Source organism: Equus przewalskii, chromosome 1, assembly GCF_037783145.1.
Source record: "Equus przewalskii isolate Varuska chromosome 1, EquPr2, whole genome shotgun sequence".
Classification (NCBI taxonomy): domain Eukaryota; kingdom Metazoa; phylum Chordata; class Mammalia; order Perissodactyla; family Equidae; genus Equus; species Equus przewalskii.
Window position 1 is genome coordinate 116,843,294 of NC_091831.1, and position 22,592 is coordinate 116,865,885.

The 22,592-nt window shown below is 40.6% G+C and overlaps 1 protein-coding gene across 10 annotated transcripts in view; it reads left to right on the forward strand.

Moving 5' to 3' along the window:
* Window positions 1–22,592, forward strand: part of TMEM266 (transmembrane protein 266) — a 134,933-nt gene that overhangs the window by 4,330 nt on the left and 108,011 nt on the right. For 2 of the 10 annotated variants that reach the window (XM_070574023.1, XM_070573985.1), the window contains exon 2: window positions 6,929–6,992. The exons of the other annotated variants lie outside the window; for them this stretch is intronic. The gene's annotated coding sequence lies outside the window, so the exon portion shown is untranslated. The remainder of the gene's footprint in view (window positions 1–6,928; window positions 6,993–22,592) is intronic. 10 annotated transcript variants of the gene reach the window in all.

Genomic DNA, 22,592 nt, shown 5'->3' on the forward strand with positions numbered 1-22,592 from the left:
TAATGTGTGATGGGCAGGAATGCAGCATGAGCTCTGTCCCGTGATAGGTAGTTTCACATTCTGTATCTCCTTTAACCCTTTGCACTGACTCTGTTCTTTGCGGTCAACTCTTTATAGATGAGGAAAGGGTAGCCCAAGGTACATGAGATAAGGAGCAGAGCTGAGATGCAAGTCCGGGTCAGTGCAGCTCAAGCTCTGTGCTTTTTCCTTCTTACTGCTCTGATTGCAGGATGAAGAGAGCTCTGCCCCATAGTTCTCTGGCTCCCCATCCTGCTCTGCCTCTGCTTGTTCACACTGGTCTCTGTGCTGTCCCACCTGCCTCAGGGCCTTAGCATTAGTGGTTCCCTCTCCTGGAATGCTCTTCCCACAGATACCCACATGGTGTGCCCCCTCACCTCCTTTCAGCTGTGCTCAAAATCTCACCTCTCCCTTAAAATTACATGCCTTCTCACAGGCATTCCTATCCTTTCTCCATGCTTTGCTTTTATTCATAGCCCCTCCTAACTTACTCTGTAAATTAGTTGTTATATTTATTGTCCTTCTCTCCCAGGGAATGAATACTCTAGAGCACAGAGATTTTGTCTACTTTGTTCACTTCCTCAACCCTGGTGCTATGGAAAAGAACTGACAAGTTACTGTGGCATCCTTGAATCTTTCCAGCCTCCCACTCTTCTTGTTTTTAGCCCTTACAATTCCCTGTAGTGAGCAACAAAACCTCTAAAATGCAAAGTCTCTCAATGTGTGTGTTTAGGGGAAAAGCAAGGAAAAGTAGAGAATTGGGAGAGATCTTGTCTTATTCTTGAGTCACTGTTAGGGAGAGAGGAATCTCCCAGGCAGAGTCAGCCCCTGTAAAAATGGAAAGTTGGAGCCAGCCCTGATAGTCTAGTTGTTAAAGTTCAGCTCTCTCACCACTTTGGCAGCCCAGGTTCATTTCCTGGTCACGGAAGCATACCACCCATCTGTCAGTTGCCATGCTATGGTGGCAGCTCACACAGAAGAACTAGAAGGACTTACAACTAGGATATACAACCATGCACTTGGGCTTTAGGGAGGAAAAAAAAGGAAGATTAACAACAGATGTTAGCTCAGGGCGTATCTTCCCCTGCAAAAAAAAAAAAAAGAAGAAGAAGAAGAAGGAAAGTTTCCTGAGGGCTGAAGTATATGACAAGGCAGCAAAGGTATGTGAGGAGGTGGTCTGGGATGGGATGGAGAGGAGACTTGTGTGAATTCCTTCTATTTGGAGTGCATAATGTTTTTGAAGACTTCCAAAGAAGGAGATGCCACATTCCTCCAATTTTCCCAGTGGCCTGAGTCACTAGGAAAGAAAAGGAGTCTATGGACACTTACCAGGCAGGTTAATCACTGCACTAGTAGCATCAGCCTATTGCATTTTTTAAAGATTAAATACCTTTTGGTGTCTTCCCTGTTTAAGCCAGGGTGTGAGAATTCTTTGCCAAAGCATGATAAGTGTCTGAGTTTTAGCAGGAAGCATGTACCAACAGGATCACAGCCACAGATTCTTTTGGCCCAAGTGGTCCCAGACTCCTGCTTACCTTTCGTACATCTGTTGTTTGCAGTAGTTTTTGGGATGCAGCAAAATGATGGGCATTTGGGAGACTAATTCAGCCTTAGAACACTTTAGAATTGAGTACCCTGGGATGCTGGAGGGAGTTAATGGTATTGGGTTGAAGTCTCAGCGAAACTGCTCTTCAGCCATAGGGAGGCCTCCTCCCCCTCCCCCTCCTCCTCATCTTCCTCCTCCTCCCCCCTCTCTCTCCCTCTCTCTCCCTCCCTCTCTCTCCCCCCTTCTCCTTCCCTCCCTCTCCCCTCCCCCTCCCCCTCTCTCCCTCTCTCCCCCATTCTCCTTCCCTCCCTGTCCCCTCCCCCTCTCTCCCTCACTCCCCCTCTCTCCCTCTCTCCCCCCTCCCCCTCTCCCCCTCTCTCTCTCCCCCTCTCCCCCACCCTCCATCTCTCTCCCCCTCCAGGAGAGAATTCCCCTTCAAAGAAAATGCAGCCTCCCTAAAACTGCTTTTGATTTGTAATAGAAACTACTCAGTAGCTAGGACAGGGGCTAATAACCCAAGTTCCAATAGCTCATTTAAACAAAAAATTTTAGTAAGCGTTTCTGCCCTTTGCAGCCCAGGTTTTTGGAAGTCTGGGCTGCAATCAGGCAGCAGTTCTCTGGATTTTAGTCTTAAACCATAGTGCATACAGTGCTTCTGGCTGCTCTCTCAGCTCAAAACAAGTCCAAAGCAAGTTATTTCATCTATAATTCCCTCACAGTCTCCTACCCTAGTCACAGAACTGCCATTATGTTTGGCTAATGCAATGTAGAAGGTCAAGTAACCTTCCCCCATAACCATTTCCCTTGAAATAGTTAGATCTTTGTATCTTACCTGAATTTGATGCAGTGTTTTTAAAAAAACAATTTCTATGACACTTGCTAATTCTCCTTTAACTATGACTACTAAAATTTTTTAGTTTTGCCCTTCAAAACAAAAGAACAGAGAAAAATGTATCGTAATCTCTCAAATAAAGAAAATGTTCCATTGTTCTGGGGCATAGTCTTTAAAAAGCTTGGAAATTTCTCTCCCATCTCTCCCTGTCCTTTCACTGTCAATTTCTACCTGAGACGCTGTCTGCCATCACTCCCTCCTTGATGTCCTACAAGGGACCCCTGTCCCCACCCCTCTACTGAAACAGAACTCTTAAAGGTCACCCGTGATTGTCTAATCACAAATCCAATGGCTGTTTCTCAGATTCCGTTCCTGATGGCTCAGCAACATCTGACCTTGTTGACTTCTACTCCTTGAAATGCTCTCTGTTGGCAGCTCCTTCCTAAGACAGCTGGTCTTTCCTTGGTTCTCACCCTTCCTGTTCTACTGAGAAACAGTCTGGAGAGGTAGTTAGGAGAGTAGGCTTTGTCCAGGTTTTGAATCCTGGCTTTAGCACTTGCTAACCGTGTGCTTTGAGTGAGTTTTTTAACCCTCCCTCAGCCTCAGTTTCTTCATCTGTAAAATGGGAAGAAGAGGAGTACCTACGTCATAGGGCTGTCAGGAAGAGGGTTAAGTGAGTGTGCCTAGTAAAGAGTAAGCACTCAGTAAATATCACCTTTTATCATTATATCTTATATCTGCAGGATAAAACCCTAACTTTAGCGCCCAATTAGTTTACTTACTGCCCCTGACCCTTCCCAGTGTATGCCCACTTGCAAGCCTTTGTTCCCACTCATGGATCACCTTTGCCCCTTCCTGCTTTGCCCTTCCTTCCTTGGCCAGAGGAGGAAAAGAATGCTAAGGGCTGTGCCTGCCTAGAGGCACTGAGCACAGACTGCTTTGTATTGGAAGACATCCTCCCTTGGGCACCAAGCCTATCTCTAAGAGGCAGATGAATCACTTAAGGACACCAGCTGTGATTTATACTTTTTGAAAATACTCCCCTCAGCATTTAGCACTATGTTTTACACATAGTAGGAATTTAACTCATATCTTTTAACTGCCAAAACATAGTTTTTCTTGGTCCTTCCAAAATCCTTTTTCCTCCTAAACTGAAACTTGTTTTGATCAGTCCTGAAGCCTATGTAAGCTTTATATGAGGAAATCAAGACAACCCCACAGGAAGAATTAACCCCCTCAGAACCTTTCTGGAATGAGGAGGGATAAATAGAAATCATTAAGATAATGTGAGTGCAAGGAGTAATTTAATGCTTTTGAAAGGAGTTTGAAATCCTACCAAGCTCTGAAGCTGTTAGGATTTTATAAAGTGTTTGGAACTCTTTTCTGTCCTCGTGCCATTCCTCCCAAGTAAAATGAGCTCTGAGGGTATAAGCGCCAAATCTTTAAACTCTTCAGATCTTGTCACAGTCCTCATCCTGGGCCGCTGTGTTCTAGTCCTGCTTTCTTTCTCCTTACTACCCAGATAAAAAGAACCTTGAAGCTGAATGAGGGTCAAAGGAGGGGCTGCCTACTTAAAATAAAAAATTAACCTCATTACAGGTGTTCTATGTCGGCATGGCAAAAATCGGCCTACATTTCCATCAGTTTCTGCTGTGTCTTGAGGTCATGAAGACATAGAGTTGTGCTACCGATACATCAACTTCTCTCTAACCCTGGAAACCTTAAGGACCATCTTCTTTGCATCTTGAGATTCTATAGCAGGGTGTCTCAACCTCAGCACTGTTGACGTTTTGGGTGGAATAATTCTTTGCTGTGGGGACTGTCCTGAGGTTGTAGAATATTTAGCAGCATCCCTTATCTCTACCCACTAGATGCCAGTTGCACTCCCACTCCTCTCCCCAGTTATGATAACCAAAAATATCTCCAAACATTGCCCAATTGAGAACCACTGCTCTATAGGACCATTCGAGAAAACTCAGCATCTTCCCAATTTATAGAATACCAGAACTTGGAGAGTTTGGGTCAAGTGAAGATGAAAATTACAATAGCCATGAAAGGTAAATTTGAGTTTGAAATTACTAACACAGGGAAAGAAAATTTAATGTCTATAATCAGTTATAGATTATATCATAAATAAGGAGATGTAAATAAATAAAGTAGTTACAGAAATTCAGACCATGTCGCTCCTAAAGATCTCCAGTCTGAAAGCAACACCACATTCTGGGGCTGTTACCATCATCCTTGCAGTATTTTTGTTGGAATTTTATTTAAGTGCCCAAAATACTTTTAGGCCTTTGACAATAAGTATATTAAACCAAAAATAATATTTCTGGAAAAATCTTAGTTGATTACCATTGGAGGAAATTGTATTTGACTTGAGGTAGGCCAGCTCTCCCCACCAGAGGCTGCTTCTGACCACAAGGCTGTTCTAAGAACACTTTTCAGGCGCTTCCACCATGAAGTAGGAATGACGAGGTACTTTGTGCTTTGATGAAGGGCCACAATTGCTCAGTAATCTTCGTGGCTGTTAGAAAAACTTAGCTGTAGACTTGTGATTTAAAACCCACCTCCAATTGACAGTCACCATTATGTTCTTTCTAAATGCCGTGGCACAAGTTGCATGCCACACCCAAAGACTGAAAGTAACAGTTAAATACACTGCTTTCTGAGAAACATTCAGGCTCCAACCTTGGGAGAGACCTGCTTTGGCCAGAGATCACTTTGGTTTGTTAATTGCCTTTGAAAAGGGAAAGCATGTGCAGAAGACCCCCAAGGTGCTCACTACCTAATAGTCTAGAAAGAAGCCTTGTGCAGTTTCTTGAATCAAGGAGGCAAGGTAGAATCACTCATTCCACAGATAATTGTGAGCATCTTCAATGTTCCAGACTTGTGCTAACAAGTGGAAGGAACTCCAAAGATCATGTCCAATGTTATGGACTGAATGATGTCTCCCACAAATGCATACATTGAAGCCCCAACCCTTGTGGTGACTGTCTCTGGTGACATGGTCTTCAGGAGGTAATTAAACTGAAATGAGGTCATAAGAATGGGTCCCTACTCCGGTAGAACTGTGGCCTTATAAGAAGAGGAAAAGAGAGAAATTTGTTTTTTTCTCTCCACCGAGTGAGGATACAATGAGAAGGCAGCCATCTGCAAGCCAGGAAGAGAGTCCTTATCAGAACCTGACCATACTGGCACCCTGATCTCAGACTTCCAGCCTCCAGAATTGTGAGAAAATAATTTTCTGTTGTTTAAGCCCTGCAGTCTATGGTATTTTGTTATGGCAGCTTAAACTGACTGATACATCCAGCATCCTCATTGTACAGATGAGGAAACTGGACCCAGAGAGGTAAACAGCTTACCCAAAGTCAAGCTACTGGTTACTGGAAGAACTGGAACATAGAACCTAAGTCTCCTGGCTCCTAGTCCAATGTGCATTCCCCTTTCCACACTGCCCTGGGTCATATAGCACTCTTATTCATTATCTCTACAACCTGTGGCTCATGACTTCTCTAAGCATTGGGGCCCTTATACTTGCCCTCTTTATCTCAGGATTGTTGTGAGGATCAATGGGATGGTACAAAAAATGACACTTTAAGATTCTAAACTATAAAATACTTTACAAATATAAAGTATCATATTCAACTCAGATCTTGCCTGGTTAGCAGGAATTTATCTGCCTCTGAAAATTATAAGTTGACTATCTAATCAAGAAGGTACCGGGAGCCGACCTGGTGACACAGTGGTTAAGTTCACAAGTTCCGCTTTGGCGGCCCGGGGTTCTCTGGTTTGGATCCCAGGTGTGGACATGGCACTGCTTGGCAAAAGCCATGCTGTGGTAGGCATCCCACATATAAAGTAGAGGAAGATGGGCATGGATGTGAGCTCAGGGCCAGTCTTCCTCAGCAAAAAGAGGAGGATTGGCAGTAGTTAGCTCAGGGTTAGTCTTCCTCAAAAATAAAAAGAAGGTACCTCTGTGAGGTAGCACTGTGCTAAGTGGTCTCAGGTAGGTCTCAGGTAAGGATTGGCCCTTGGCTTTAAGGAATGAATCAGTGGACAGAGAAGGCAGGAAGAGGTAGGGAACCTGATTCAGTGGGATATCATCTCAAGGAACAACTGAGAGCAAGATGCCTGCTCTTTTTTGTTGAGTTGTACAAGCTGTGGCTGATGTGTTTGCCTAGTAAGGGGAATATCCTCTTCTAAGGACAGAATATCAGAACTGGAAGAAAGCTTGTGGTACCAGTTAGAGTCCCTGGTGGTAAACAACAGAACAGTTTATAAACTACAAAATATTTTACAAATGTAAATATCATTCTCAACTCAGCATTTATTGATTTTATTGAAAATAGGTCACAAAGGAATATGTCTATCTGAGAGTAACAGAAAGTCTGAAAAACAGTGACTTAAATAGGTCAATAACTTATTTTTATTGTATACTAAGTCTAGAGCCAGCAGTCCAGGCTTGTCTTCCTGCTCAGGGATGTCGTCAGAGGCTGAGGTTCTATTTAACATTTTGTTCTTCATGGTCACAGATGGCTGCTTCACCTCCAGGCATTTCATCTGTGTTCCAGGCAGGAAGAAGGAGAAAGGACAAAGGTGAATTGTGAAAGCCACTTCCTCTCCAGGTTTTGCCTTCATATTGGCGAAGAGACTTATTCCTATATTTTATTAATCAGAATTGCTCAAACAACCACTTCTTTTCTTTCTTTTCTTTTTTTTAGATTTATATTTTAATGTATATTAAATCTGATTCCATAAATTATCATGATAATTTTGCATGTAGTTTTTTTTAATTTGAGTTTATAATAGTTTACCTCAATGTGAGATTTCAGTTGTACATTATTTCTTGACTGTCACCATATAGGTGCTCCCCTTCACTTCCTGTGCCCACTCCACCATCCTTCCCCTGGTAACCACTGAACTGTTTTCTTTGTCCATGTGCTTGTTTTTTTGTTTTAATTTAATTTTTATTGAGTTAATGATAGGTTACAATCTTGTGAAATTTCAGTTGTACATTGTTGTTTGTCAGTCGTGTTGTAGGTGCACCACTTCACCCTTTGTGCCCACCCCCCACCCCCCTTTCCCCTGGTAGCCACTAATCTGTTCTCTTTGTCCACAGGTTTAAATTCCTCATATGAGTGGAGTCATACAGAGATTGTCCTTCGCTATCTGGCTTATTTCACTTAACATAATTCCCTCAAGATCCATCCATGTTATTGCAAATGGAATGATTTGTTCTGTTTTACAGCTGAGTAGTATTCCATTGTATATATATATACCACATCTTCTTTATCCAGTCATCTGTTGCTGGGCACTTAGGTTGCTTCCATGTCTTGGCTATTGTAAATAATGCTGCAATGAACATTGGGGTGCATAGGACTTTTGGAATTGCTGACTTCAAGCTGTTTGGATAGATACCCAGTAGTGGGATAGCTGGAGCGTATGGTAGTTCTATTTTTAATTTTTTGAGGACTCTCCATACTGTTTTCCATAGTAGCTGCACCAGTTTGCATTCCCACCAGCAGTGTATGAGGGTTCCTTTTTCTTTAGAACTTCTCCAACATTAGTTACTATTTGTTTTATTTTTGTCATTCTAATGGGTGTAAGGTGATATCTTAGTGTAGTTTTGATTTGCAATTCCCTGATTATCAGTGATGATGAACATCTTTTCAGGTGCCTGTTGGCCATCCGTATATCTTCTTTGGAGAAATGTCTGTTCATGTCTCCTGCCCATGTTTGATCGGGTTGTTTGATTTTTTGTTGTTGAGTTGTGTGAGTTCTTTATATATTATGGATATTAAGCCTTTGTCGGATGGATTACTTGCAAATATTTTTTCCCAGTTAGTGGGTTGTTTGTTTGTTTCAATCCTATTTTCCTTTGCCTTGAAGAAGCTCTTTAGTCTGATGAAGTCCCATTTGTTTATTCTTTCTATTGTTTCCCTTCTCTGAGAAGACATGGTGTCTGAAAAGTTCCTTTTAATACTGACGTCAAAAAGTGTACTGCCTACATTTTCTTCTGGAAGCCTTATGGTTTCAGGTCACATCTTTAGGTCTTTTATCCATTTTGAATTTATTTTTGTGAATGGTGAAAAAGAATGGTCAATTTTCATTCTTTTACATATGGCTTTCCAGTTTTCCCAGCACCATTTGTTGAAAAGACTTTCTTTTCCCCATCGTATGCCCTCAGCTCCTTTGTGGAAGATTAGCTGTCCATAGATGTGTGGTTTTCTTTCTGGGCTTTCAATTCTGTTCCATTGATCTGTGCACCTGTTTTTGTACCAGTACCATGCTGTTTTGATTACTGTAGCTTTGTAGTATATTTTGAAGTCAGGGATTGTGATGCCTCCAGCTTTGTTCTTTTTTCTCAATATTGCTTTAGCAATTCGGGGTCTTTTGTTGCCCCATGTGAATTTTAGGATTCTTTGTTCTATTTCTGTAAAGAATGTCATTGGAATTCTGATTGGGATTGCATTGAATCTGTATATTGCTTTAGGTAGAATGGACATTATAACTATGTTTATTCTTCCAATCCATGTACATGGAATGTCTTTCCATCTCCTTATGTCGTCATCCATTTCTTCCACAAAAACGTTGTAGTTTTCATTATATAGGTCTTTCACTTCCTTAGTTAAATTCACCCCGAAGTATTTTATTCATTTTGTTGCGATTGTGTGTGGTATTGTGTTCTCGAGTTCTTTTTCTGTTGGTTTGTTATTAGAGTATGGAAATGCTACTGATTTATGTAAACTGATTTTATACCCTGCAACTTTGCTGTAGTTGTTGATTACTTCTAAAAGTATTCCAATGGAGTCTTTGGGGTTTTCTATATAGAAGATCTTGTTGTCTGCAAACAGCAAGAGTTTCACTTCTTCGCTCCCTATTTGGCTTCCTTTTATTCCTTTTTCTTGCCTAATTGCTCTGGCCAAAACTTCCAGTACTATGTTAAATAAGAGGGCATCCTTGTCTCGTTCCTGTTCTCAGGAGGATGGTGCTCAGTTTTTGCCCATTGAGTATGATGTTGGCTGTGGGTTTGTCATATATGGCCTTTATTATGTTGAGGTAGTTCCCTTCTATCCCCATTTTGTTCAGTTTTTTCATAAATGGCTGTTGGATCTTGTCAAATGCTTTCTCTACATCTATTGAGATGATCATGTGGTTTTTATTCTTCAATTTCTTGATGTGGTGTATCATGTTGATTGATTTGTGGATGTTGAACCATCCCTGTCTCCCTGGTTAAATCCCACTTGATCATGATGTATGATCCTTGTGACGAATTGCTGAATTTGGGTTGTCCAAATTTTGTTGAGAATTTTTGCATCTATGTTCATCAGCGATATTGGCCTGTAGTTCTCCTTTTTCGTGCTATCCTTTTCAGGCTTTAGTATCAGTGTGATGTTGGCCTTGTAGAAGGTGTTAGGAAGTGTTCCATCCTCCCTAATTTTTTGGAATATCTTGAAAAGGATAAGTATTAAATCCTCTCTGAAACCTTGGTAGAATTCCCCAGGAAAGCCATCTGGTCCTGGGGTTTTATTCTTTGGGATGCTTTTAATGGCTGTTTCAATCTCTTTCCTTGTGGTTGGTCTGTTCAAATTGTCTGCTTCTTTTTGACTAAGCTTTGGGAGATTGTAGGAGTGCAAGAATTTATCTATTTCCTCTGGGTTATCCATTTTCTTGGCATATAGTTTTTCATAGTTTTCTCTTATAATCCATTGTATTTCTGCAGAGTCTTCTGTTGTTTCTCCTCTTTCGTTTCTGATTTTATTTATTTTAGCTTTCTCTTTTTCTCTTTGTAAGTCTGGCTAGGGGTTGTCAATATTATTATTATTATTATTATTATTTATCTTCTCAAAGAACCAGCTCTTTGTGTCATTGATCCTTTCTACTGCCTTTTTTGTTTCAGTAGCATTTATTTCTGCTCTGATTTTTATTATTTCTCTCCTTCTGCTGACTTTGTGCTTTGTTTGTTCTTCTTTCTCTAATTCAGTTAGGTGTAGTTTAAGATTGCTGATTTGGGATTTTTCTTGTTTATCAAGATGTGTCTGTATTGCGATGAATTTTCCTCTTAATACAGCTTTTGCTGTATCCCATGTGAGTTTGTATGGCATGTTATCATTTTTGTTTGTCTCCAGATATTTTTTGATTTCTCCTTTAATTTCTAGAATGATCCATTGGTTGTTCAGTAGCATGTTGTTCAGTCTCCACGTCTTTGTGCCTTTCTCAGCTTTTTTCTTGTAATTAATTTCTAGCTTTATAGCATTGTGATTGGAGAAGATGCTTGTTATTATTTCAATTTTTTTAAAATTTGTAGAGGCTTGCCTTGTTTCCCAACACATGGTCTGTCCTTGAGAATGTTCCATGTGCACTGGAGAAGAATGTGTATTCTGCTGTTTTTGGATGAAGTGTTCTATATATGTGTGTTAAGTCCAACTGTTTTAGCTTTTTGTTTAGCTCCACTGTTGCCTTGTTGATTTTCTGTCTGGATGATCTGTCCATTGATGTGAGTGGGGTGTTGAGGTCCCCTACTATTATTGTGTTGTTTTTAACATCTTCCTTTAGGTCTGTTAATAGTTGCTTTATGAACTTTGGTGCTCCTGTGTTGGGTGAGTAGATATTTATAAGCGTTATTTCTTCTTGATGAAGTGTCCCTTTGATCATTATATATTGGCCCTCTATGTCTGTCTTTACCTGTCTTATCGTGAAGTCTGTTTTGTCTGATATAAGTATTGCGACACCTGCTTTCTTTTGTTTGATGTTCACTCAGAGCCTGTGTTTGTCCTTGGAGCTGAGGTGTGTTTCCTGGAGGCAACAAATTGTTGGATCTTGTTCTTTAATCCATTTTGCCACTCTTTGTCTTTTTATTGGAGAGTTCAATCCATTTATATTAAGGGTGATTATTGATGCATGAGGGCTTAATGCTGTCATTCTGTTGCTTGTTTTCCGGTTTTCCTGTGTTTCCTTTGTTCCTTGTCCTGTGTGTTTTACCCTACCCATTGACTTCTGCAATGTCTTATGCTGGGTTTCTTAGATTTTTCCTTATTTACGTTTTTGTCTCTGTTCTGTTTTTTAGGTTAGTGGCTACCCTGAAGTTTGCGCTCAGAATCTCGTGTATAACATAGTCCATTTTCTGGTGGTCTCTTACTTCCTTAGCCTAAACTGATTCAGTTCCTTTCCTCCTCCCCTCCTAAATTATTATTTTCATCTCTTATTCCAACTTGTGTTGTGAGTTTGTGGTTAGAGTGATGAGATTGTCTTTGCTTTGGTGATTTTGTTCCCTTTATCCTAATGCTATAGTTCAGTATTTGCTATCCTATTCTGATTCTATCTATGTGTCTCCCTACTCTGTGATTTGTGACCCCTTTCTCCCTTTTTTTCTTTTTTCAGGTATGAGAGCCTTCTTGAGAATTTCTTGTAGTGGAGGTCTTGTGGCTACGAAGTCCCTTAGGTTTTGTTTTTCTGGAAAAGATTTAATTTCTCCCTCATATCTGAAGGATATTTTTGCTGGATAGAGTATTCTTGGCTAAAGATTTTTATCCTTTAAAGTTTGGAATATGTCACTCCAGTCTCTCCTAGCTTGTAAAGTTCCTGTAGAGAAATCCGCTGAAAGTCTGATAGGGGTTCCTTCTAGGTTATTTTCTTCTGCCTTGCTGCCCTGAGTATTCTTTCTTTGTCATTCATTTTTGCCATTTTTACTACTATATGCCTTGCAGTAGGTCTTTTTACATTGACAAATCTCAGAGATCTGAAGGTGTCCTCCATGCACATTTCTCTCTCGATCCCTAGATTTGGGAAGTTCTCTTCTATTATTTCTTTGAGCACACTTTCTGCTCCATTTTCCTTTTCCACACCCTCGGGAATTCTGATTATTCTTAAGTTGCAATTTCTCCTTGAGTCCACTATTTCTTGGAGATTTCCTTCAGTTTTTTTAATTCTTAGTTCTCTTTCTGCTTTGTCTCGAGCCATTCAACCTGTCTATCTTCGATTATGCTAATTTGCTGCTCTATGGTGTCCACACGGGCATTCAGGGAATCTGTATTGTGTTTTATCTGATCCATTGTATTTTTCATCTCTAGCATTTCTGGTTAATTCTTCTTTATAGTTTCAATCTTTTTTGTGAAGTAACTCCAGAATTCGTTGACTTGTTTCTCTATATTTCCCTTTACCTCATTGAGTTTTTTGATGATAGCTACTCTGAATTCATTGTCACTCAATTTACCTATTTCCAAGTCCTCAGGACATACTTCTGTGTTTTTATTGTTTTCCTTCAGGTCTGGAGCTTTTATAAATTGCTGGATGGTGGAGGAGCAGTTTTTGCACATAATGCTATTATTCGCTTGCAGTTACAGCCTGTCGCCACTAGATGGGGGTTGAGAGCAGCACGTTCTGAGCCTTCTGCCTTCAGCCGTAATGGTGGCGAACAGCTCGGGTTGGGGGAGGATGGGCACTTTCTCTCACGCACAGACCTGGATTCCGATCAGCTCTTGCTCTCTGGTTTCCTGGGGCCCTGGCTTAATGGGGTCCCCCCCACGCAAAAGCTTTCCCCCATTAGAGTGTAGAAATGCAGTTGAGTTTTGTAAGTTGATTTTGTACCCCACAACTTTACTGTAGTTGTTATTTCTAATAGTTTTCTGATGGATTCTTTAGGATTTTCTATATATAAGATCATGTCATCTGCCAACAGTGAGAGTTTCACTTCTTCGCTCCCTATTTGGATTCCTTTTATTCCTTTCTATTGTCTAATTGCTCTGGCAAAACCTCCAGGACTATGTTCAATAAGGGTGGTGAGAGTGGGCATGCTTGTCTTGATCCTGTTCTCAGAGGGATGGCATTCAGTTTTTCCCCATTGAGTATAATGTTGACTGTGGTTTTGCCATATGTGGCCTTTATTATGTTGAGGTAGTTCCCTTCTATCCCCATTTTGTTCAGAGTTTTTATCCTAAATGGCTGTTGGATCTTGTCAAATGCTTTCTTTGCATCCATTGAGATGATCATGTGGTTTATTACTCATTTTGTTAATGTGGTTTAACACATTGATTGATTTGCATATGTTGATCCATCCCTGCGTCCCTGGTATAAATCCCACTTGATCATGAGGTGTGAACTTTTTGATGTATTGCTGAATTCGGGTTGCCAATATTTTGTTGAGGATTTTTGCATCTATTTTCATCAGCGATATTGTCCTGTAGTTTTCACTTTTTGTGTTGTCCTTATCAGGCTTTGGTATCAGAGTGATGTTGGCCTCAGACAATGTGTTAGGAAGTGTTCCATCTTCCCTAATTTTTTGGAATAGCTTGAGAAGGATAGGTATTAAATCCTCTCTGAAAGTTTGGTAGAATTCCCCAGGGAAGCCGTCTGGTCGTGGGCTTTTATTTTGCGGGATGCTTTTGATTACTGTTTCAATCTCTTTACTTGTGATTGGTCTATTCAGATTCTCTATCTCTTGTTGCTTCAGCTTTGGGAGGTTGTAAGAGTCTAAGAATTTATCCATTTCCTCTAGATTGTCCATTTTGTTGGAATATAGTTTTCCTTAGTATTTCCTTATAATCCATTGTATTTCTGTGGTATCCATTGTTATTTATCCTCTTTCATTTGTAATTTTATTTATCTGAGCTTTCTCTCTTTTTTTCTTTGTAATTCTGGCTAGGGGTTTGTCAATTTTATTTATCTTCTCAAAGAACCAACTCTTTGTTTCATTGATCCTTCCTACTGCCTTTTTTGTTTCAATAGCATTTATTTCTTCTCTGATTTTTATTATTTCTCTTGTTCTGCTGACTTTGGGCTTTGTTTATTCTTCTTTCTCTAATTCAGTTAGTTATAGTTTGAAATTGGTTATTTGGCTTTTTCTTACTTGTTAAGGTGAGCCTGTATTGTGATGAATTTCCCTCTCAATATGGCTTTTCCTGCATCCCATATGAGTTGGTGTGGTATGTTTTCATTTTCATTTGTCTCCATATATTTTTTGATTTCTTGTTTAATTTTTTCAATGATCCATTGGTTGTTCAATAGCGTGTTGTTTAGTCTCCACATCTTTGTCCTTTTCTCAGCTTTTTTTCTTGTAATTAATTTCTAGCTTTATAGCATTGTCATTAGAAAAGATGGTTTTTATTATTTCAGTTTCTTGAATTTATTGAGGCTTGCCTTGTTTCCCAACATATGGCCTATTCTTGAGAATGTTCCGTGCACACTTGAGAAGAATGTGTATTCTGCTGTTTTTGTATGGAGTGTTTTATATATGTCTGTTAAGTCCATCTGGTGTAGCTTTTCACTTAATTCTACTGTTTCCTTGTTGATTTTCTGTCTAGATGATCTATCCATTAACATGACTGGACTGTTGAGGTCCCCTACTATTATTCTGTTATTGTTAATGTCTTCTTTTAGACTTGTTAATAGTTGCTTTATGTATTTTGGTGCTCCTGTGTAAGGTGCTTAGATATTTATAAGTGTTATTTCTTCTTGATGGAATGTCCCTTTGATCATTATATATTGGCCCTCTTTGTCTCTCTTTGCCTGTCTTATCTTGAAGTCTACTGTGTCTGATAGAAGTATTGGTACACCTGCTTTCTTTTGTTTGCCATTAGCTTTGAGTATCGTCTTCCATCCTTTCACTCTGACCCTAGCCTGTGTTTGTCATTGGAGCTGAGGTGTGTTTCCTGGAGGCAGCATATTTTTGGATCTTGTTCATTAATCCATCTTGCAACTCTGTGTGTTTTTATTAGAGAATTCACTACCTTTATGTTTAGGGTGATTATTGATACATGAGAGCTTAATGCTGCCATTTTATCCCTCGTTTTCCAGTTCTCCTGCATTTCCTTTGTTTCTTGTTCTGTGTAGTTTGGTCTACTAATCGAGTTGTGTACTTTTTTATGTTGTGTTTTTTTGTTTTCTCCTTATTTGTTATTTGTGTCTCTGTTCTGCTTTTTTGTTTAGTGATTACCGTGAGGTCTGTATTCAAAATCTCATACATAACATAGTCCATTTTCTGATGGCCTCTAATTTCCTTAGCCTAAACCAATTCACTCCCTGTCCTCTTCCCCTCCTAAGTTGTTTTTCTCACATCTTATTCCATCTTGTGTTATGAGTTCTTGGTTAAAATGACAAGATTATCTTTGTTTTTGGCTTTCCTCCCTTTGTCTTTAATACTATACTTGAGTATTTGCTATCCTGCTCTAATTCTGTCTACCTATTTATCTCCTTACTCTGTGCTTTGTAACCGCTTTCCCCGTTTCTGTTTCTGGTGTGAGGGCCTTCTCAATGATTTCTTGTGTGGGTGTTTCTCGTGGCTATGAACTCCCTTAGCTTATGTTTGTTTGGGAAAGTTTTTAATTCTCCATCATATCTGAAGGATATTTTCACTGGATAGAGTATTCTTGGCTGAAAGTTTTTATCCTTCAATGATTTGAATATGGCATTCCAGTCTCTCCTAGCCTGTAGGCTTTCTGCAGAGAAATCTGCTGAAAACCTCATCGGGGTTCCTTTGTAGATTATTTTCTTCTTCCTTGCTACCCTTAGTATTCTTTCTTTGTCATTCAGTTTTGCCAGTTCCACTACTATATGCCTTGCAGTAGGTCCTTTTACATTTACAAATTTATGAGACCTGGCAGCCTCTTCCACATGGATTTCCTTCCCTAGGTTTTGGAAGTTCCCTGCTATTATTTTTTTGAACAAACTCTCTACTTCATTCTCCTTCTTTTCTCCTTCTTGAATACCTATAATTCTTATGTTGCATTTCCTCATTGAGTCAGATATTTCTTGGAGACTTTCTTCATTTCTTTTTAGTCTTAGTTTTCTCTCCTCCTCTATCTGGAGCATTTCAACATGTCTGTCTTTGATTAGGCTGATATGCTCCTCTATGGTGTCTGCTCAAGCATTCAGGGAGTCCATATTTTGCTTTATTTCTTCCATTTTGTCATTCATCTCTAATATTTCTGATTGATTCTTCTTTATTGTTCAATCTCTTTTGTGATGTAGCTCCTGAACTCATTGAATTGTTTCTCTACATTCTCTTTTACCTCATTGAGTTTTTTGATGATAGCTGCTTTGAATTCTTTGTCATTTAGGTTACATATTTCTGCATCCTCAGGACTGATTTTTGGGTACTTTTCATTTTCTCTCTGGCCTGGAAATCTAATATAGTGTTTGATATTGCTAGAAGGAGTTCTGTTCTTTTGCACCCTGGCATTATTTGGTCGCATTTACTGATTTTCACCACTGGAAGGGGCTCAAGAGACCCATATTCTGAGCCCTCTGCTTTCAGCCCAAATCCCAGGGGCTGGAGGCACACCGAGTGGGTTGGGGGAAGGGCGCTGTCTCCTGCATGTTCTCAGGGTTTTGTCCCTCTGCTCTGTTGGGGTGTTGGCTTGATAAGGTCACCCCCCACGAAAGCTTTCCTCCCTGTAGAGGGCTTCCCTCTAGGCTGCAAGGGCCCTTGGGAGTCCTTGATGTTCCCATGAATGAATGTCCCCTCCCCCATACCTTCCTCCTTGGAGGCCTCCCACATCCTGGATTGCAGTCTTTAAGGGGAGGGGACGAAGATTTCTCTTAGCCCATTCCACCTCCTTTGAGGGGGGCTTCCGTCTCTCTGTCATATGGCTGCGTGGGTCTCTCCAACGTTTTTTGTGTTGTGTTTGCATGTCCTCTGTTGGATTATGGATTTTTTTTGTTGTATGTTGGAGGGGAAAGATTTCTGAGAGACCTCACTCCACCATGATGCTGATGTCACTCCTCAAAACCACTTCTTAAGGTAAAGGAGTCTGGGAATTCAAATAGTTTTCTTTCTAGCCTCTAGAACCAAAGGCGACAGGGGATAAAGGGACTGAAATGACTTCTGTGAGCCAAGCTAAAATAACTATGACAGAAGAACATGACATTTCTGCAGAATCATAGGGGACTGAAGAGCCAGGCTCAGAAAATATGCAGAGTTGTCAGCTAGAGAACCCTGGGCACTAGGAACTCCTTTACTGCTCTGGGCTAACTGCTCCGAGTCAACATTCACTGTCATATCCCTAGACATCTCATTCCACTACAGCTAGACATTTGCATTCTTATTAAGGATCCAAAGTCCTTGGCTTAGTCCAGGTCACATTTCCATGCTGTAGCTACAGGGAAGAGATAGGGAGAGAGAATATATGGTCCCCTCTTGGGTTTCCATGATGGGGAAGAGGGAGCTTGCCCACCACCCATCTTGGGATTCCTCCAAATAGAGAGGGTATTCCAATGCTAGGCAGCCAAAAATGGTGAATGTTCACCATCCCCCCCTTTAACAAATAGGGAACCTGGAACCCAGAAGAAGGAAAGGGCTCAGTCAGTGCCACAAAGTAGGTGAAGGGCAGAGCTGGGATTTTGTCTATCCTGACACACTCAGTCTAGTTTGTCCCAAGGAAGTAGCTCCCCTCAGAGACTTTTTGTCAGAATTCTTGACATTCCATAGGGTGAAAGCATTTGTCTTTGGAGGCAGCCCCTCCTTTTCTCAGCAGTCCATGGATAGATCCCTTTCTCTTCCCAGGATCTTCCCAGCAGCTACTGCTGCTTTGTATAATTTCAAGGCTTTCCAAAAGTCAGAAGTAGCTCCTCCATGCAAACAACATTCAGGACTCCTGTAACAGGATGTTGAATGGGTTATTTTGTGAAGATGCTAGGTGGTAAGTATCCTTACCTTCTAAAGGGAGATAGCCAGGCCCAACCCCGCAAGGTTTATACAAAGGTGGTTGAACCTGTTTTGCCACCATCACCCACCTATGTAGCCTGTGTGAAGAAAAGACTAGACATTCAGTGAGGATTGATTCACTGGGTAGAGTATGAGAGAGAGTACAGTGGTTTGTCCCTACCTCTCCTGATGGGGACAGGGGGAGGATTGTTTCCTCACAGCCAAAGGAGAATGTGACCAGAGCACCTCTCAGTTTGGTGCTCCTGACTCAGATCCTATGGAGGTTCCCATAAGGCCTCTTGAGAAGCCATAGCTGCATCTCACAGAACATTTAGCATTTGGACACCAACCCAGAGAATGACATCAGCCAAGGGAAATCTGTAAACCACCAAGTGTGAAGACTTTAGCCCTTTTATTCCAGTCCCTTGCACCCCACCCCTGCTCTGGCCCACCACTGACGCTGGGATGCCAGAAGCAGTGGAGGAAGGGGAGGAGAAGAGAAAGCTGATTTTGTCCTCTACCCCATTGCAAAACCTTGAGCTGTGGGTCAGTCTAAATCAGAAGAGGAGAGGAGCTTTGAGCTGGATGTGAGATTGGAGACTTGAGTTAGAGTAGACAAGTTTTTTTAAATGCCTGAAAATTAGTCTCAATTGCTGAAATGAGGTGGTTCTTGAAAGTGTGAGTAACCTGAAAGCTATGGAACCTGTTTGAAGACAAAGGTTATAGAGAAATGAAGTTATTTTTATTTATAACCACAGACTATTAATTGTTCCTCTCTTTTTCCAAAGATATTATTCCAAGTTTTGAAAAGAAGCATCAGACTAAGGCATCAGGATTCCTGGAGTTCAGCCGTAACTGTTCCACAAACTAGGAGTGTAACTTTCGACAAGTTGTTTTACTCTTCTGGGTCCTGGCATCCTTCCCTGTCAAGTGATGGGATTGGGCTTTGTGGTTTAGGGATCCTGGAATAATTTCTCTACTCTGAACCGTGCAGTGCCTTAAACCAGCAGGACAAAATAATTCACACAGTGAGCTTGCTTTACAAATTGTACTTTGGTTACATTTGTTGGAAGAGTCAAGCATAGATGAATGGCATTTGGCAGGAGAAAACCTTAGTACATCTGAAACCCTTAATTATACACTGTAGGCGGCTCTGTAGCTTGGTCTGTGTCAAAAGATACTGCATTATCAAATGACACAGTTTAGAGATATTCAGAGTTTTTGTGAAAGCTTGTTCATCTGTAGCGTGATTGGCCTGTGTCAGACAGGTAGCATCCACATTTTTAACCGAGTCTGCATTTGAAAACCTGAATGCTCCTATATTTAGATTAAAGGCCTCTTGTCCAGTTCCTGAGGAGATGTGTTTGTTAAAATTGATGACACTCAATGGGAAGTTTGTGGCCCATAGCTAGTGACACATATGCTTAATTTCCAGATTTTGTATGTACTTAAATACTATCACCATGCTAAGTGTAAGTTTTATTTTATTTTGTTTTTCATATCTTTTTAATATCCCAATCGGGCTAATATTTCTCAAATGGGATGTTACAGTTATTATTGCTGTATAACAAATTATCCCAAAATTTAGTTTAAAGCAACCATTCTATTTTGCTCATAATTTTGTAGGTCAGGAATCTGGGACAGGCCTGGTTGGATGGCTCATCCCTAGAGGTCTTTTGCGTGGTTGTAGTCGGATGTTGCTGCAGACATCTGAAGGCTCAACTGGGCCAGACATCCAAGCTGGTTCACCCATGTGGTGGGAGTTCAGCTGGGGCTGTTGACTGAAGTGCCTCCACATGGCCTTTCCAGGATGTCAGTCTCAGGGTAGTCAGACTTTTTGCTTCCTCCAGAGCAAGCCTCTCAAAAGAACCAGGCAGAAGATACATGACCTTTTATGACCTAGCACTGGACGTCCTAGAGCGTGACTTCTGCTGTACTCTTGGTTGAATCACAGAATCTGTCTAGGGTCAAGGAGAGAAGACACAGATCACTCTTCTCAACAGATGGAGATAAAAAATTTGCAGACAAGATATATAAAGACACATAGCACAGTGCCTGACACTGAGCAGACACTCAATAAAAGATAATCCATCCTTCTTAGGAGACTAAGCTAGGTAGTCCAGTGGAATGAGCACCATCTTTGAATCTAAATGGATGAGTTTGAATCCTGACTGTACCACGCACCAGCTGTGTATCTTTGCTCAAGTCACCTGACCTCTCTGAGCTACAGTTGCCTCTCAGGGTGGATCACAAAGGATCAGACTGAGTCTATAGCTTGCTCATTGGTGCCATCTTCTGGAACCGGTCAGGCTGCGTTCCAGTCCCAGCTCCTCCACTTTCAAGCTTTTGGCTTTGTGTTCAGCTCCCCATTTGTAAAATAGGAGTGATGATAATGGCATCTTTCTCCCTCCAGGCTGCTGTCAAAACATTAAATGATTAAAAAGTGGAAAATAATTAGAACAGGGCCTGGCACGTAGCAAGTATTAGTTAATATTATTGTTATTAGAGCCAACAAACTAAAAAGAAAGACAGAAAAGTTTAATTTTGATTAACTTTTCCATCATTGTGCAATCTTAGAATCTAATTTCTAAAAACTAACATTTGCATAAGATGATGTATCATGGGCCACATAGGCTCCTGGGAGGTCCTAGATGGGAAGGGTCCAAGATGCACCCAAGAGTCCTCCTGGGAAGGGACTGGCCGCTGATACCATTGGAAATCCCAACAGAAGATTCTGTTTGCTACCTAGGCAGGAGTTAAATCATGGAGAGTTTGAGACAAAGGAAAAGGTCCTTCTGGTCATAATGAAGCCCATACTAGGTATAGATTTTATACATAGCTTTTTCTATATTTTTATTATGTAAGTAATACATTAAAAATCACACATAAGTAATATATAAATTGGAAGTACTTTTTTGCAGTAAGAAAAAAAGTCGTCTGTAATTCTACTACCTATAGATAATTATTACTAACCTTTTGTGCCTATCCTTTAGTCTAAAAGGATAACATAACAAGTCTATGTTATGCATATATAAATGATATTTTAATTATTATTTTTAATTATAGTAAATACATGTAACATAAAATTTACCATTTTAACCACTTTTAAGTGTACAGTTCAGTGACATTAAGTACATTCACATTGTTGTGCAGCCATCACCACCATCCATGTCCAGTACTATTCATCTTGCAAATCTGAAATTCTCTACCCATTGAACACAAAAACTCTGCTCCTTTACAGCTCCATACCCTCCATACGCATTTTGTGTTTTTAATGTCACAAATTTCTTCTTTATATTTTAAAGTATTGTATTTTCAGTTTAATAACTTGCTGAGGACAGCAAGGAAGCCTGTGTAACGAGAGTGCTGTGATTAAGGGAATAGGAAATAAAACTGGAAAGGGAGATAGCTTGGAGAGTCTTTGTATACCATAGTGAAGACTTGGATTTCATTTAAAATTTACTGGGATACCTTTGGATAGTTGAGGACAGAGGAATGACATGATTTAGTTTGTTTTAGAAGTTTCACTTGGCTGCTGTATAGAGATAGACTGCAGCAGGTAGGAGAGGAAACCAGAGAGCAGTGAGGAGTCTCTTTCAGTCACCCAGGTGAGAGATGAGGCTGGCCTGGATCAGAGGGCTCTCAGTGGAAGTGGGGCAAGTGGTTGGATTCTGGATATATTTCGAAGGTACAGCTGATAGGATTTGCTGATAGATTGGATGTGGGGTGGGAGAAAAAGAAAAGAGTCAAGATTGACTTCAAAGTTTTTGGCCTGAGCAACTGAAAGGATGAAATTGCCATTTCCTGAGGTGGAGATGGATGAGGATTAGATTTTAGCTGAGGGAAAATGAAGAGTTCTGTTTCAATCATGTTAAGATTTATATCTAATAGATGTGTAATTGATGATGTCAAGTAGGCAGATGGATATGCAAGTCTGGAGTTCAGGGGAAAGGATGGGGCCAGAGACAGAAATTTTGGATACAGCATGTGTGGATGATATTTTAAGCCCTCACATTGAATGAGCTCATGTAGGCCCTGGCAGAGAGGACAGATAGATAAGATAAGAGGTCTGAGTAATGAGCCCTGGGGCATGTCAACATTTAGAGGTCAAGAGGAGGAGGAGGACCCAGGAAGGAAACTGAGAAGGAACATCCAACGAGGGGAGAGAAAAATCAGATGGTGTGGTCTCCTGTAGGCCGAGAGAACAAAGTGTTTCAAGAATGAGGAATGAATTATCAGTTGTGTCTAATGCAGCTAGGAGGTGGAGCATTATATTTAGCAACATGAAGGTCATGGCTTGTATTTGAGATGCGGCTCCAGTTGCCAGGGTCTATGTCTAACTGATAATGTTAGGGACTCCTGAATCAGGCAGTTTTCCTTCATTTTATTGCTTGATTAATTCAGCTGACATTTATCAAAGACTTTCTATGTGCCTCACACTCTTCTAGGAACTGAAGGTGACCAAAAATGAGTCACACCACAGCCCTTATCCTCAGAACAGGTTAGGAGTCTGAGATTTGAGGTGTATAGGAATGTCAGATCTGAGTTTTTTGATT